The sequence below is a fragment of the Rosa chinensis genome, chromosome 6, assembly GCF_002994745.2.
Source record: "Rosa chinensis cultivar Old Blush chromosome 6, RchiOBHm-V2, whole genome shotgun sequence".
Classification (NCBI taxonomy): Eukaryota; Viridiplantae; Streptophyta; class Magnoliopsida; order Rosales; family Rosaceae; genus Rosa; species Rosa chinensis.
In genome coordinates this window covers 56,452,139-56,466,752 of record NC_037093.1, presented here as the reverse complement: position 1 = coordinate 56,466,752, position 14,614 = coordinate 56,452,139, and positions in this window count along the sequence as shown.

Here is a 14,614-nt window from a genome sequence, read left to right as displayed (position 1 = left end):
CTCAATTTTTGAAGATTGGTTGGATGAAATTATTCTTGATATTGTGGTAAAAAAAAAAAATAATAACAGAGTGACTAAAGTGAACAACGGAGTTAAAGTTGAGTGATCAAAATGATATATTTAAAAAGTTTGTGATCAAAGTGTCGAACATGTAAAAGTTGAGTAAACGTTCGTGATATTCTCTCTTCTTATCTTGTCACGAGTCACGACGTGTCGATGAGTTATGTACATGAAAATGCAAAGACACAAAAACTGAAAGAATGAGGTGGATGGCTCCCTTCTGTTAGATCAAATATGGACTTAACACATATCATCATAAAGTAATTGATGATTAGCTAAATGTCAAACCTAGTTTAACATGGATACAAACTGTAAATCAATACTTGTAACTTAATGGAAGAGTGTACCTATTCATTAAGGTAAGTAATCCTATTGCTTAGTCTACAAGAAAGGCTACAAGATTGTGATACATTAGGAATCTAACAATGAAACCTAAACCGACAAGGAATGCTTTAATGGGAAGCTTCTTGAGGTTTAAGTCTCATATATATATAGATGAATTGGTCCCTGATTACTACCCACGTTATTTGCATAAGTTCTGTCCATTGAGAAACAAGTTGGTAAGTAACAGAAGACCATATTCAGTGATAAATTTAGCAGCTGCATAAGATGGAATCCATGCCAGTAATTGCTGAAGGTAAGCCTTGATCCCTTTTATGATTGTGTGCATATGTTGTGAGCATGTATATGGTTTTTACAATTGGTATCAGGGCATAGGCTCACAAATATGAATCCAGTTTTTGCTTGGCATCAAAATCGTTTTAGGGTTTTGCAAAACAAACACACACAAAAAAAGGAGGATTTTTGCTTTACGGGTCAAGTAATTGATCAGGTAACTGACCAAGTAACTGGTCAGGTAACTGATCAGGTACCTAACCAAGTAAGTAACTGACCAGGTAACTGACCAAGTAACTAGTTAGGTACCTGATCAAGGTAAGTTACTTAAGTCGATTGCTGCATCTGGTTAATTATTAAATTCACGCTTCCGCTGTGATTTTTAGTGGCAAATTGGGGAAAAAAGAAGAAGAAGCAAAAACAGGTTTTTCTGAGAAGTTGTTTTCGATTCATAGCATGATAATTGAGTTTTTTGATTGTGCTGAAGAACACTAGTTGCATTCCCGACGTGCGTTAGGTTAGAGTAGATGGTGACCAGATGAAATTTACAATTTCTTGATTGTTCTGTGGTTTCTTGGAATCGAAACAATTGTCTGTGCTTCAATGTGTATGTTTTGATATGCATGTTGAATTGATTGCTTGTATGGCATTGTATCTGTGATTGTGTAAAACTATATGAAGAACAAAAAAATCTCCCAGAAATTGTTTACACGTTGTTAAAGTTGACAGATACAAGAGCTTAATTTTCTTACAAGGATGAATCTGGATAGAATGTAAAGTAAAAGAGCTCATATGTTTTGTGGTTTTCTGTTGGCATAAGTGATTATGATGCACAAAGGATACTTCATTGATGTTGGCAGAAAACACTGATCAGGTACCTGTAACTGGTCAAGTAACTGTACCTGATCGAGTAACAAAACTGAAATTGTGTTTTGTGTTTTAAAACTATGTTTCAGTTTTATCTTCCAAAGAAGTGGTCAAGTATGGTTTTAGAATACAAACAGCAGTATGCATGCTTGATGAAAATAAATATGGATACTTAGAAATTTTTCTTCTGTCTAAAGATGTGGATAAATTTCTTTGGATAACTTGTTTTCATTGAACATGGTATATTGATAAAGAACTCCAGGATGTTATGCTTCTGCTCAAAAGTGTTGCTTAACATTGTTTTTGTTATGGACTGACATGAATGCAAGTATGGATTGTTTAGGTTTTCTATATGTTTTTGTTTTGGTTGCTTAAAGCTTAATAAAACACAGAAAACTTAAAGTTATTTTCTTTACAAATTGAGAACTCACATGAATTTTGTTTTGCTCCTTAGGTAACTCTTACATGAACTTGAACAGTGTCTTGATGCTAACTGGAACCAACTATAGAGCTTGGCTAGATTCTGTAGAGAATTATATGGGAATGCATGAGAATATATACTATTGCTTTACTGAGGAAAAGCCTGAAGAGTTGAATGAAAAGAGCACCAAGAAAGAAACTGACCTTTACAAGAAGTGGCATAGATCCAATAGAATGGCTAAGAACCTCATTCGTACCTCTATGTCCAAGACTGTCAGGGGAAGTATAGAAGAGCCTGAGCTAGCATCAGATTTTCTGGAATTCATAGGTGCTAAGTTTAAAGAATGTGAAAAAGCAGAAGCAGCTAAGCTAACCAAGGAGTTTCATGATTTGAAGTACATGGGTTTAGGGGGAGTTAGAGAGCATATGATGAAGATGATCAATATAAACGGCAGACTCAGGGAACTCTTAATGGGGGTTAGGGATGAGCAGATAATGCATTATGTCCTACATTCCTTGCCTAACAGTTTTAGTCATCTTATGACCAGTTACAACTCTCAAAAGGGAAACTAGACTCTAGATGAACTTATATCCATCTGTGTGGATGAAGAATCTAGGATCAAGGAAGAAAAGGAACCTGCTACAACCATTAACCTCATTGAGAAGCCTAAAAGGAAAAAGTCCTAGAATAAGCTCAAGCCTATCAAAGCCATAACTAAGAGTTCAACAGCTATAGTTGCCAAGGAAAACATGCCATTTAGGTTCAAGTGCTACTTTTGCAAAAGAGTAGGACACATGAAAAAGGACTGCATTGCCTATAAAAATTGGTTAGCCAAAAAGGGTAAGATTTTTTCTAATACAGTTTTTCCTTTAGAAATTAATCTTATAAATGTTGAACCACAGTCTTGGTGGATAGATTCAGGCTCACCTATTCATATTACTAATTCTTTGCAGGGATTCATAAGGAGGAGAATCCCAAAAAGTGATGAAGTGAACCTGTGTGTAGGCAATAGCATGAGAGTGGTAGTCAAGGCTATTGGAACCTTAAAGCTCGATTTAGGATTAGGAAAATTGTTAGTTTTGGACAATGTTTTTTATGTCCCTTCCATGAGAAGGAATTTGGTTTCAGTTTCTCTTTTAGTAAAATTTGGTTGTAGACTTGTTATGGATAGTAATGGAATTCTTATTTCTAAAAATTCTGTCCAAATTGGTTCTGGTGTTATTATGAATGATTATTTACAGTTAAATTGTTCAATGGCTCAACAAGAAATTTTAATTGTTGAAAATAACACAAACAGTACTAGCACTTTAACAGGTGTTAAAAGAACCAAACTAAATGAAAAGTTTGCATTTTTATGGCATAGAAGGCTCAGCCATGTTTCAAAAGAGAGACTGAAAATTTTGGTGAAAAACAAAATCCTAAATGAACTAGATTTTTTCTGATCTAACAGACTGTGTGGAATGCTTTAAGGGAAAAATAACCAATACTAGAAAGAAGACTGCATATAGGAGCCAAAACTTACTAGAACTCATACACACTGATATATGTGGTCCATTTGGGCATCAAACTATCTATGGGAATGTGTATTTTATCGCATTCATTGATGACTTTTCTAGATACAGTTATATTTATCTACTTTTAGAAAAGGCACAAGTATTGAAAGCCTTTCAAATCTTTAAGTCTGAGGTAGAAAATCAACTAGAAAAGAAAATCAAAACAGTGGGGTCAAATAGAGGGGGAGAGTTCTATGGAAAGTACACTGAATCCGGCCAACAACAGGGTCCATTTGCCTTGTTTTTGCAAGACAATGGAATTAAAGCTCAATACACAACACCCTATAATCCACAACAGAATGGTGTTGCAGAGAGAAAGAATAGGACTCTTTTGAACATGGTTAGATGTATGATGTGTACAACTGGTTTGACTAAATTTCTGTAGGCTGAGGCTTTAAAAACTGCAAATTATATTTGCAACAGGACACCTAGCAAAGCCATAGAAAATACTGCTTTTGAGCTTTGGTGTGGCAGGAAACCTAGTCTTCATCACTGCCATCACTATGCCAAAATGTGCTTCAGATGACACACTTCAGACGACATAAGTTTTGTTTTATGTCGTCTGAGTTTTTCAGACGACATAAATAAACTCAGACGACATAAATTTTTTTTGTGTTGTCTGAATATAGACTAAAACCATACTCGTTCAATTTGAAAAAATGGTGAGCATTCAGACGACACATTTGTGTAGTTGTAAAAGATGATGATTTCCTATCTCAAAGATCGTTTCATTTTGAAAATATGGTTAGATACAAACAACACTTATATGTTGTTGTAAATTATGGGGATATTTCAAATCTAACCCTAAGAGAATATTTGGAATTCCCTCCAAAAAGTTATAGTCCTTTCCCTCTCAAAATGCTGAGACCCTAGCTGACTAGTCAATGAGGGTGATACTCAGACAACACAATTGTGTTGTGTGAAGAAGGTGAGTTTCACTTTTTTTTTTCCCCAGTCGTTTTTGGCATTACTACACATTTACTCCTTCCCATCTCGGCTCACTCTTTCAGCCACATAAAATCCCCATTTTCTCTCTCCACCTCTCGTTTGCTTCCCCGAAACCTAAAATCCCTAGAATCTCTCAATTCTGAAATTTTGTTCAGATCCAGTCCTCGGAACCGTGAAATCAGTTGAAATAACACCATTAGTGAAATCAGAGGACTGAAAAGGAGCGTGAGACTGGCCTGTGAAATCAGTCCTCTGTATTCGTGTCTACCTCTTAGAAGCCAATCGTTTCTTCTCTCATCTCCCCTCTCTCTTCCGCTCCTTCACTTCTCCCCCACTCCCCACCACCGATTCTCCCCACCCATCATCTCCGCTGTCCAATTCCGCCACCCTCACACCCTCCCCGCCGTCCAATTTGAGGGGGACGAATGTTGAAAAGGTTTTGTTGTGAGTTGTGACTTAGGAGTGAGTGGATTGAGTTTTGAGGGAGTGAGCGAATTCCAAATAATGTTTAATGGTGGTGGCTCTTGTGTCTCGAATCACCTACGGCTGCGAGACCGCGACCTCCGCCGCCGCCACCAACCCCAACTTGGTTTTGGGTTCGTCTTTGGCTTTGGATTGGGTACTCAAATCGCTGGGCTACGAGTACGACACTCTCTCAAATCCTTGTCTGCTCGTAGAATCTCGTCCTTTCGCTCTATCATTCATTCCAAGTCTCCTCCCGACATTCCTACACTCTCCCACTGTTTCAGGTACTTAATTACTCCTCCATCCCTGTCCACTATTTCTATTCCCATTCAAACTTTGCTATTATTTATTCTGATCTTTCTTCGATATATATAGTCTATTAAATAATGAAATTGACAACTTGTTTAGAGGTAAGACTAGTATTTGTTAAAATTAAACTATCAGAACATGTGGATATAGCTTCAAATTAAACTATCAGAACATTTTTTTTCTTCTCTGTTTCTGCTTTTGGAATTGCGTTCTTGACATTTCATATTTAGACATGGATGCCACGGCTAACAACTTCTCTTCTTCAGCTCTTTTTTTTTTTTTTTGGCTACTGCAAATGATTAAATAGCAGCACATTTAATTGGATTTCCCCTTTTAATCTGCAATGACACCACTCATTCATTCTTTTTTGTTTAGTTCACAAAATACTTTTGATTTCTTTGTGAACATAAAGATACTGCAGCCCAATTGTATTACAAAATACTAAAGGCTGTAGCTAACTGACCTCTTTTGTGCAGGTTTAAAACAGAATGTTAGCTAAAGTGTCAAAGCTCTAGAGTTTAAAGTCAAGGGTGAGGCATTTTATTTTATATTTCTTTCTTGCACCTGTTGTTTTGTTTGTCTTAATGCTTTAGAAAGGGAAACCATAGATATATGGTTTAGCTATATGGTTTTGGGGTCACCAGTATATGGTTTTGGTTTTGTTTGGTAGTCTGGGTTTTAACTTTTCAATAGTTTCAAATCCAATGTTTTTTAAGATTCTGAGGGAAAAGGATTGGGTTGAAAAGAAATGGAATAGGTTTTGTTTTTAATCTTACTCATCTTTGTTATTGTTTAGTGAATTGTCACTAGCTTGCATGAGTAAAATATTTTCTTCTGCTGATAAGTGATAAGGTTGTGAGTTACAAGTTGTATATACTTTATAGTTAGCAACTGATGTATGAATATGACTGAAGAATGGATCAGAATATTGTGAAATTGTCTGATAGATAGTCTAGCACACCTATTTCGATCAGCTTCTTGCTTCTCAGTTTGAGAGAGAAGAACTGTGGGATGGAGAGTATGGTTGTTCAAAAATAGAATGTAGGAAGTTGTTCTTATTGGTTTTCAGTATAAAATTTTAAGTCTCGCTGTTTCATTGTACAGATTTTGGGAACAGTGTGTTACTAGAAAGTTTAACTGTCTTCTGTTCAGGTGTATTCTGTATAGTTCTTTAAAGATAAATTCAGTGTATTTCTTGTTGTAGGAGAATAGAATTGTGTTTATTATTAATAATAGGAGCCCTTTATATAGGGAGTTTACAGAGTACATAAAAGGTAACAGAATCGGAATACAATTAGTATACCTAGGGTACTTTCCTATTACAACTCTAACCCTAGTTTGTAGAGGCACACATTATGTCGATATCCTTCAACACTCCCCCTTGTGCCGCTCAAACTTGGTGATGACGCTTTAATTGTTGCCTCGTTAAAAACCTTGCCAGGTAACAAAAACCCTGTGGGACAAAAATAACCCTGGTCGAAGGACAAAAAGAGCACAACACGTCCTTCACTCTTCGAGATCGAACATGTAGACATCATGCCTCCCCCTGATGTCAATATCTCCCCCTGATTGCTACAATCATGGGAGTTCGGATAACTTTCTCAATCCGATGCTCTTCACACGTTTCTCGAAGGTGGATTTTGGTAACGACTTAGTAAATAAGTCCGCTACATTATCCTCTTATCGGATTTGGTTCACTTCAGTATTTAGAAGTGTTTGTTGTCATTTTGATAGAGAGGAGGAGGAGCACGGAAGGTGGCATTTTGCCTTGTGGAGTCCGATCCTACATTTCCGTTGTCTCTTTTCTCTGTAGGGATAGAACAAGCCCATATCAATCGTACCTCTCAAATATCGAAAGATTGTCTTTATACCAATCTAATGGCATTGCGTTGGCGCGGGGCTATGTCTAGCCAACAAGTTCATAATAATTGAGGTGTCTGGTCTTGTATTGTGCTAAGTACAATAATGCGCCTATTGTACATAAGTAAGCACTTCTGCTATTAACACGTCTTCGTCATCATCCCTGGGACGAAACGGATCCCTTTTAGGGCCAAGACTACGGACGACCATGGTGCATCTTTGACTTTATCAAAAATGTCTATTGACACGGTATACAAGTTCTGAATCTAGACAAAACCGTGTTCTCCCAAGGTCCTTCCTCTTAAACTCGGATTTTAGGTGTTCAGCGGTTTCCCTTAACTCTCAAGGGTTCCAATTATAAACCGCGACAATTGCAAATCTGGAACTTGTCATGGAAACGCGTGGGCATAGTTCATCATATCCCTTCCCAATCAAGTAGTCATTTTAGTGAGCATTTCAACCTCGTTGCAAATACGCTCCGTGGTCTAGAGCCACTTGACTTGGATAAATAAAGTCCACAAGAACTTTCATTATATTCCGTATCTAGATCCCCATAAAGATACGTAGTGACCACATTCGTAAGCTGCATGTTCAGTTATTTGGAAACTACCAAACTGACAAGGTAGTGGAGTGCAATGACATCCATTACGAGAGAAATATGTCTTCTCGTAGTCGATTCCAGGGCGTTGTGAGAAACCTTGCGCCATAAGGTGAGATTACCATATCTTTTTCTCATCACGCTATCTAACGAAGACCTATTAATGTCAATAGGTTTTATGTTATGAGGTGTTGGCATCTCAGGCCCGAAATCCTTCATCTTCGTTAGTGAATCCAATTCAACCTGGATCGCATCTTTCCATTTAGGCCAATTTTCTCTACGTTGGCTTTCTTCAACGGAGTAAGGTTCGATGTCATTGGTCTCAATAATTCCACGTCCTCATGTACAATAGTGTAGTTCGTAGAGATCTCTATATTTTCAGGAATTGGTTCTAACATTGAGGCGTCCCCCAACGATGTCTCTTGGACATAACCACAATCCAAAATATTCTCATGAGACGGATTATGAGTATCAATGATCAATGGATCAAGTTGTGCCAAACTCGCTCTCTTCTTAGGGTGAGAATCCATCGAACCTATGGGTCTCCTACTCTCTCTAGCGGAACCCATGGCCTATGACGCCATTATGCCACCTTTGTGGCGTCACCATACTACCATCCATGGTAGTGGTGCAGTACCCATCTTCTCTGGGTGGCACCATGTCCTCTTGTGGGGACATCAATCCTTGCAGGCATGTTTGCAGCAGGTATATGTGATCTCGTCACTTTTAGGGGATCAAGATGAGACATAGTGGGGACAGACCATGACAATTCCTGTCGTTCCTGTTGAACATTGACGTTCTAATCTCCCCCTAACGACGGGAAGACTGTCTCATCAAAGTGACAATTCGCAAATCCAGCGAAATAGAGATCGCCTGTCAAGGGTTCTACATAGCGGACTTATAGTTGGAGACTCATGTCCAACAAATATATATATGCATTCGTTGCAATGACTCATGTTGATGCGCTGTGGCGACGCAATTGGCACATGAACCGCACACTCAAATATGCATAAATATGAGATATTAAACTCGAACCCAGTCACTGGCTGTAACGCAAATAAAAATTGAGTGGCTGCTATGAGTCGTAGACGAATTAGCATAGCTGCATGCGTTATTGCATAACCCAAGCGGAAATATTGGTGCGCATTACCAATGTCCGGGCTACCATTGTAGTCATTTAATGGTGGCTTTTCCGCGAGACCAATTGGGTGTGTACATGGGAATATGATACTTGATATCAATACCCAATGATATGCAATAGTCATCGAAAACTGTCGATGTAAACTCTCTAGCATTATCAAGTCAAATTGACTGAATGGGATGATCTGGGTAGTGAGCCCGTAGCCATATGTTATGTGCTAGGAGTGTAGTATAAGCAGCATTACGAGTGGATAATGGCACAACACATGACCAGCGTGTTTGCGTATCAACCAACACCATAAAACATCTATATGGTCCGCAAGTTGGTTGATCAAATCCATAGAATTCCCTTAGAGGCTTTGTGAGAATGGAATTATTTCCTCAATCTCCTTTGCATAGGATGGTCTCAATCCTAAATAACAGGCTTTATAGAATGAAACATGGGCTTTATAATCAACCAATAAAGGTTTTGGTGAAGCCATAGTGTCACAATAGACTTGAGGAGTAGAGAGGAGTTTATGGCGTCAATGCCATGTATTTGCCGCAGGGGGTAGGCGGCACTGGCCATGTATGGCCTGTCTTTGCACAATCATGGCGCTATGAGGCACATGTGCAGCTCCTCGAACCAATTCTTGGTTCTTACTTTTCTTTGTTCTGAAAATGGATGTCCATGTAAGTCTTTAATACACGGATCATCATGTCAAAGCCTATATGTGCCAAAATCTCATAAGTCGTCTCTCATGACATAGTTGGATTCAATAACTCAAATAGTGGTTGCATACAACCCACTAGAGCGACACATAAGTTTCTCTAATACTCGTTTATGTCCGTAGTCATTAGAGGTGATGCAAAGGAACTCTGTCCATTCTCATAATGTGTTTCCACATGAAAACCATTGGCTCTATAAAGTTCGAATTAAGGTATGTCCAAGACATTAAGTAAAAGAATTGACACTTTATTAATAGCCAATGATTACATCAAAGTTTCCAAAGTCTAATCCAAAATAAAATCAACTAAGACACATTGTAGTACTCTATCTGTTTGGTAACTCCAATCAAATATGACCAGGAAAGTAGAGAGAGATGTTGGTGGAGCGAGGCTCTCTTAAGTACCAAGAATCTCAATGACTTTCCTAGACATCACATTTTATTGGGTTTGCCACAGAAAGAGTTAATACAATTGTCATTTATTGACTAAGGCAAATTGCCATTACAAAAGTTCTTGGAAAAATAAAAAGGACTAATCTAATCAAAGTCTGTTGCATCCATGTGCACTTCATCTTCAGCTTTGAAGTCCTCTATGGTGAGATTGACATCTCCACCATCTTCTTCTTCTTCTGCAAGGAACACTTCTTGCTCTCTCAGGTCCCTATATGCCCTGTAGCTTGCAGCTAGTTCCTCGCTTGCCTTGCATTGCTTGAACCAATGCTCAATTGATCCACATCGATGACACTCATCATTACGGCTGCCTCCCTTTAATTGAGGTGCACGTTGTGCACGTTGCCGGCGTTCCCTAGGAGGGTTGGTGCCACCACCACGACCCATTGAGCCACCATTACGGCTAGGGATACCACGACCCCCTCTCCCACGTGTGGCATTACCACCACGTGTATCCACACCAAACTTGCAGTTTCCTTCCTGGTTAGGGCGGTTATATGGGCCCATACGTCCCTCTTGTCCCCCATTCTTAGGGTACCGCTCCTTGCGCCCTCCTTTGGGTGCATTATAATTCGCCTCATGAACGCTCTTAGTTCCAATGGGCCTTGAATTATAATTCCTCATGAGTATGTTATCATGCTTCTCAGCTACAGATATAATATTAATAAGCTGATGGAACCTCGTGATCCGTCCAGCATTGACTTCAGTACGGTATTGCTTTGATACCACAATGGCTGAAACAGGGAAGGTGGAGAGAGTTTTCTCAATTAGCTCTTGCTCTGTGACAGGTTGTCCACAAAACCTCAACATGGACTGTATGCGAAGAGCTTCTGAATTATATTCAGCAACAGACTTGAAGTCAGCAAAGCGCAGATTGTTCCATTGAACCTTCAAGTCAGGGAGGAGGGAATCTTGGACATTGCCAAAGCGCTCTTCTAGCGCTACCCATAGCTCTCTTGCATTCTTGATCGACATATACTCCAATCTGAGTGTCTTATCCATATGGCGTCGCATCAAGATAACTGCTTGAGCATGCTTTGTAGATGTTCGGTTGAACTCAATATCCGGGTTAGGTGCCTGGATTATGGGTAATATTCCCTTTGAAGTGAGATGGTTCTCAACATCGGTTACCCAACTGTGGTAATCCGAGCCTGTTGAGTCAAGCATGGGAAAGTCGAGTCTAGGTTCATTCGACATCCTGAAAATAAGAAGAGAAGATATATTAGTTTCGGAGCTAAACTTCCACGAAAACTAAAATAATAAGATTTCCGAGCTATGCTACCAAGAAATCAATTTCCAAGAATCTCTTTTGGATTAGACCAACAATGATGTTTTAATATGGTCACAATTTGATGCTTACGGACGCTCTTAGTCCAAGCATTGTGAACGCTCTTAGTTCACACGAACACTCTTAGTTCGTTTAATTATGAACACTCTTAGTTCATACGAACACTCTTAGTTCGTTAAGCGTGAATCCCCACAATTCCGCTTTGTTAAGTACTCAAAATCATTTGGCAACATATATTCCAATATTATGCAGAAAATAAAATGAATTTAAATACAAGAAAGCAGGAACTTTAATCGTAAAAACTTACTTGATAATTTGAAGTTTTGCTTCACAATTCTTTATACACGCGCGTGTTGATGCAGGCGTGTAGCTAAATTAGAATTGCTGTAATTTGATTGGAAATTGGCAGTTGGTGGGCTGCCCTTCTCCCTTCCTCCTTTTTCTTTTTCTTCCTCCTTTTTTTTTTCTTTTTCTTCCTCTCTCCTTTTTTTTTTTCGGGGCCCAGCCCTACTCCTCCTTTTTTTTTTTTTTTTTTTTTTTTTTTTTCGGGCCCTTCCTTTTTCTTTCGGGTCTTCTTCCCCTTTTTTCTGGTCTTCCTTCTTACTTCCTTTCCTCTGTTATCTGCTGCGTCTTCTTCTTCTGGTCTGCAGCGATGGGACGTTTGCAGATGGGGGGCGCGGAGGTGTAGGCTGCTGGAGTGGGCTGCTGCAGGCGGGTCGAGATCGGTCGGTGCTGCCGGCGGCTGCGAGGCTGCTGGGCTGCGAGTGTGCGAGGCAGCTGGACTGCTCGGCAGGAAAGCTGAAAAGCTGAGGCAGGGAGGCTTGGGCTGCTGCAGATCGGAGGCCGGGGCTGCTGGGCAGGGCGGAGGGCTGCTGGGCTATGCGGAGGAGGGCTGCTGCAGTGAGCTTGCTGCTGCAGTTTCGCCGGTGGTATGGGTGCAGGGAAGCAGGCGGTGTGCTGATCGGAGGAGGGTTGGGGCAGCAGTGGTGTGTGGGTTGCAGGATGCAGGGAGGCTGCGCAGGAGGCTGGGCTGCTGGTGCAGTTCGACGTGGGCACGGGGGCGCTGCTATTAGTCGACCTCTCCTCTTTTTTTTTTTTGGGTTGTTTTTTTTTTTTTTTGTTTTGGGTTGGCGGCAGTGAAGAAGTTCTAGGGTTTTATCTTCTGAAGCTAGGATTAGAACTCGTGCTGATAACGTGTTGTAGGAGAATAGAATTGTGTTTATTATTGATAATAGGAGCCCTTTATATAGGGAGTTTACAGAGTACACAAAAGGTAACAAAATCGGAATACAATTAGTATACCTAGGGTACTTTCCTATTACAACTCTAACCCTAGTTTGTAGAGGCACACATTATGTCGATATCCTTCAACATTTCTGTTATTGTTTATGGCCAGATTTTATTAGCCTTAAATAAGCTGAATGGTTATATAAATGTTTCTGTTTGATTTGTAATTGTAATTCTGTTATACTTTTGAATGTAGTTATGGCACCGAGAATCCAATGGACAAGAACAAAAAGGTTGTTAGAAGAAAATCATGATGAAGGTCAAGGTACTGAAAAAAGAATGGAAGAGGTCTGCGATGGTAATAGTTTTTCTGCCTCAGTAATTGAAGCTGAAAGGACTTTTTCTACTAGAGGAACAAATTCTAAAATTCGATCAAGAAGCTGGAAACAAAGTAAGCACACGTTATTGAATTTGGACTGTTAATTTGAGTTAACAGTTTCAATTCAATTTATGTTTTCATTTACAAAATAAAACCAACTGATGTTCCTTTATTTCTCTTTTTATAGCATCTGAACCAGCAATCACAAAAAATAGTCAGCGTACTTAAAAGTGATGAAGTAGCAAACAATCTGGATGAACATCGTGACAAACGAGTGAGAAATAATCAGAAAGATCTTACTGTCATGCAAGGCCAAAGTTTGTTTGCAGATGGAAATGTTAATACATGCAATACAAATGCAGCAGGTAACTTTTGCAGTTGATTTAATATTGAAGTTATTTTAAGCTTTTGAAATGATTGTTCTTATCAACTATCTAATTACTGTTTGCCAAATTTTACATTCAGGTCAATATTCGTGTTCATTTGGTCAGGCATCGTATCAAAGAAATAGAGAAGGTTAGTCTCAAATTTTAGTCATTGTTTTCAGAGAAGAAAAGTTCTACAAGTTAGGTAACAAAGGTGAACCTTCTGTAATATTAACATTGTTACACCCCACATCCAATTTACCCCTTTTACTGAGTTACACGAATCACTGTATGTTTTACCATTTGCGGTTATAGTTTTATCTTTTAGGGGGGTGGCTAGAAGTTGACTTTTTTATGGGTTAACAACTTGAGAAAATTTCCTTCATGAAAGTTGTAGAGGACGTTAAACCGAGCGCGTGCATATGTGGTACGTAAAAATTGGAGTTCGTATGTGAAAGTTATAGCTAAAAATATGGAAGTTACTGTTCATGGTAATAAAAATATATATATGGAAAGTTACCACTGTAGGTTTCCATTTTCGGAAACCCACGGTAACTCTCCCTCTCTTCTCCCTCGACTCCTTCCTCTTCCGCCTGAGTTTGTTCTCCTTCGATTTCTTCCTCCTCCGGCCGACCCACGACGAAATCCGGCTATCCCCAAGCTCGTCTCCTGCCCCTTGACGCATTTGTGGTGGTATTTTGTGAAGATTTGGCCGGAGGAGCTCGATTTTGAGCCGGGAAGGTAACTGTAGCAGTTCGTGATTTTTGCCGATTTTCGGCGATTCCGGCCATCTCCGGTCACCAAATCGGCGTCGAAGGTCGGGTTTTTGCTGGAGATCATTTCCCCTATGGTCTTGCATTCCAATTTGCAGTATGGAGGTCGAATTGATCAAACCCGATCCTAGGGTTCTTGAATTTTTTTGGAAATTTTTCACCGGCTAAATTAGAGCTCTTCCAGGTAAAATTGGAACTTGTTGTAGTTGAGAAAGAGATTGGGTCTGTTGAGTAGGTGGTGCTGCCAAAATTTGGTGGCCATTGGTGGTGGTTGCCGGTGGCGCGTGGGCCCCACGCGCGGCCACTGTGGGTGGCGTGTGGTGGCGCGTAGAGCTGAGTTTTAATTACTGTTTTGGCTCCATAAATCCTATAATAATTGTAGAATTTTATACATGAAGTTTGGTGGAAATTGGAGGAATTACGAATTGAGTATAAATGGTTAATTATTGATTTACGTGAATTCGATCGCCGAATTTCTTTCGAATTCACTTTAGAACTTATATATCGATGAATGAATATTGTTGGAGTATTATGGATGGATTCGATGTGAATTAAGGAGTTGAATTTTGAAGGGGGACTTTATGAATTT